Genomic DNA, 3,910 nt, shown 5'->3' with positions numbered 1-3,910 from the left:
CTCAAGATTGGCACAAATCCCCCTTGTGTGCACGAATGCACCTTCGGCACGCGAAAGGAGTGTCACCAATGTAAGTGACTCTGCTGTCAGGAAGAACGAGTTCTTACAAATATGTCTTATTCAGACTCATATTATTATTCTTTATGTATATGGTGCCACAAGGGTTCTGCAGCACCTCAAAAAGTACATAAACAAATGAGCAAACAAGAAAACAGTGACTTACATTACAAAATAATGCAGGACAAGTACATTTATAAACATTGCTGCAATAGCGATCATATCATTCAATAGCAGCAGAGCCTCAGCAACCAAGTGTTAGGTGCCCTTGTGGGGAGTTTGGAGTAGATGATCGTATGAGTAAGGGAAGGAGTAGCAGATGAAGGAAGAGAGCCTTGCTCGTGAGAGCTTACATTCTAAAAGGGAGGGGCAGACAGACAGGGGTTGACACAGGAGGAGTAGACAGTGAGGAAGAAGAATGGAGCATCAGGTTAAGATGAGAGCTGTTAGGCTTTGATGAAGTAGTGGGTCTTGAGAGCTTGTTTGAAGATTTGTAGACAGGTGGACAGTCTGATAGGGAGAGGGAGAGAATTCCAGAGGTAGGGAGCAGCAAAATCTTGGAGGCAGGAGTATGAATAAGTAATCAGTTGGCAAGAGAGGCGGCATGCATTTGTTGAGCGAAAATGATGGGAAAGTGTGAAGTGAGATGAGATCAGAGATGTAAATGGCAGAGGATTGGGTGATGGCTTTGTAAGTGAGTGTAAGAACCTTAATTTGGGTTCTGAAGGGAAAGGGGAGCCAATGTAGGGCTTGTAGGAGAGGGGAGGCAGATGTAGAATGTTTGGCGAGGAAGATGAGCCGAGCAGCAGCATTGAGAATAGATAGGAGTGGAGAGAGGTGGGAGTCAGGGAGGCCAGATAAGAGGAGGTTACAATAGTCCAATCTGGAGATGACCAGTAAGTGGATGAGGGTCTTAGTTGCCTCCAGGGTGAGAAAGGGTCTGATCTTGGAAATATTTTTGATGGAAGTGGCAGGACTGTCAGAGATTGAAGGAGAGGGAGGAGTCAAGGATAACTACAAGACAGCACAATTGGGGGGCTAGAGAAGATAGTGTGTCTCTAACAGATAATGAAATTGTGGGCAATGAGATTATGTGGGAGGGTTGTAGACAACACGCTCAAGGAGGCAAACGGCTTGCCCATAAGTGAAAATACAGTATATGCCTTTTAGTAGGAGTATCTTTTGCACCTAGTATAGGGAAGGTGCTAGTACTACTGATGACTGTGGCCCTGATCCAGATTTGGGAATAGAATAAGAAAGAGCAAGTAACTGTGCACCTTAGTAAAACCATGCTGCCCTGCAGGTGGGGCAGCTATAAAATGTGCAAATATTTAGATTTGGGAGAGGTGTTTCCAAACTGAAATGTAAATTGCAGTGTAAAAATAAAGCTGTCCAGCATTGCAACATGATTTGCCCAGGTGCACAGTTACTTGCTCTATCTTACTCTATTACCAAATCTGAATCAGACCCTATGACTTCTAGCAAAACAGGCACATATGCAGCGTACGCATGCAGATGATCACAAGCATGAATAGTTACCATGACCAAGTACTGTAGGTATAGGACAGTGATTGACAACAGAAAGCCCTAAATACTTGGCATTTCATAAAGCAGAGAATAAGGTTGATCCTGACTGTAACATGTGACTTAGTGAGCTGTAGTGAGAGCAGTGATGAAAAAGAGGACGAGGAGAGGTAGGGAGCTCATGCCAAAAGTGCAGAAACAGCAGAATGGGATAAACCAGATGAAAAACAAAATGTGGAGCAAGGAGAGCAAGGGTCTACAGGTGAGAATGAGCAAAGGAGAAGTTCTGGAGGAGAGATGGGGGCAGGGCCAGCTCTAGGGGTATTCGACCAGTGCGGGCACACAGGAGTGCCACCCATAGAGGGTGCACCCCTCACCAACATCCCGATTTTAGTGGGACAGTACTGTCCCGTAATTCCACCCATGGGCCGAAGTGGCCCACGGGTGGTCAAATCAGTAGGTTGGGGACCCCCAGTTGTGCGGCGGTGCCGGACCCTCTGAGTTAATGTCACACAGGGGGCGTGGCCTATGGAAATGTGGCCACGCCCCCATTTTGGTGGCGCGCTTCTGCTGCGCCCTGCGCGATTACAGGGCGCTATGTACCGGGCCGGCACAGGGTGCTCCGACCCCTGGAGCTGGCCCTGGATGGGGGATGGAGCTACTGGCCAGGTAGTGTTGGAGAGATGACAGGGGAAGGTGGTACTTGTATCGCCATAATACCTATTTTATGTGGATATGGCTTTTCTAAAGTATGTAATGTGGATCTGGCATTTTCAATGTATTTTATGCGGTTCTGGCTTTTTCAAAATTATGTGGATCTGACTTTTTCAATATTAATATGGATTCTGCTTTTCTTCTATATGTATTTTTGAGGTGGCTTTCCTTATATATTTAGTATGGATTTTGGTTTTCTGTGGGAGTATTTGTGTGAATTTACAGCAGTTTTCTCTCCTATATTTCTTTATTTGTACAGTTATATATACTTATATGATAGCTTGACATGCCCCCGAAGCCCAAACTTTCACAATTTAAAAAAAATATATTGGTTACGCACCAATTGATGCCCCATCCCCATTGTAGCTGTGCCCACATTGCCCACAGCTCTACCCACCTCTGCTCCCCCTGCAAGGGTTCCTGTACCTATTTTTCTACAAAAATTGCACTAATATAATAATAATTATATATATTGGCTTGTGCCAATACAATATCCCAATCATCTATTTTGACTTGGTTATTCTAAGTTATCAGATAAATAAATTGAGTTGAGATTGTATTTTGAGATAAGTCAGGGAGTAGCTGAAGACTCTCTCAGAGTGTCAGATTTAGAACCAAATCTTAGGGGTAAATTTACTAAGATTCATGTCTGATCTAGTTTTGCTGATTAGAAACTCGATTTGCATCACTGAAACTCGGGTGATTTTAGGCTTCTGAAACACTCAAATTTACCAAGAGCCGTGTTTAGCTGAGATCATGTTTTCCGATGTTGTATGTGATCGAGATTTCTCCCCCAAGTTGCAAGTGTCTGACCACAGCTAAACTCCCCTGAACAAGAAGCCTATCATATCAGTGAGATGTAAAAAAAAGGTTTTGTAAAACTGTAGAGCAGCCACTGATTGGCTTGCGGCTCTGGCTCCTGACAGTTTCCTCGTGGGATGTGCAATCAGTAGCCGGGTAGCGATGTATGTGGTCACACATACATCACTACAGTATGAACTGGTCCAGGAATCGTTTTGGTATTTTGTCAAAACCCGTGGATGCTACGGAGACCAGCACAAGGACTTAGGTGAGTATCGTATTTTCTTTTAACAGGTAACCCATTGGAATTCTACTTGGAGAAGGGGACCGAACATCTGGCAGCAGATAAGTATGTGTGAGTGTGGTAGGTATGTAATAAAATTGTTCTTACTATGGTGTGTGTCTTGAAGTTTTTTAACAATTTTTTTACAGTGGGCGTACAGGTGCCGGCCACCTGCTGGCACTTGTAGTTTCACAAGTGCCAAAGAGCAGACACACTGGCACCTGTACTTCCACTGTATAAAACAATGGTTTAATTCTATTTTCCACTCGATTACCCCTGCAACCACCACCCAGGGGTGCGGAGAAGTGCCCCGGGCATCAGCATAAGTCTGGGGTGCTCAGGAGAGGAGGTACCCCTTTATTGGGGGTCCCCACCTCCCCTGAGATCCCTGGCCTGGGCTGACTGGCTTTAGGTGACCTGTGAAAGGGTCCCCTGGCTGTGGCATTACACCCTTGCCAGATTTGAGCCCAGTGCTGGTTTTAAAAATAGGGAGAACCCTACACAATTCTTTTCCCTTATTTTTAAAACCAG

Source organism: Taudactylus pleione, unplaced genomic scaffold (genome assembly GCF_031769625.1).
Source record: "Taudactylus pleione unplaced genomic scaffold, aTauple2 ptg000233l, whole genome shotgun sequence".
Classification (NCBI taxonomy): Eukaryota; Metazoa; Chordata; class Amphibia; order Anura; family Myobatrachidae; genus Taudactylus; species Taudactylus pleione.
Note: the sequence above shows the minus strand (reverse complement) of the source record.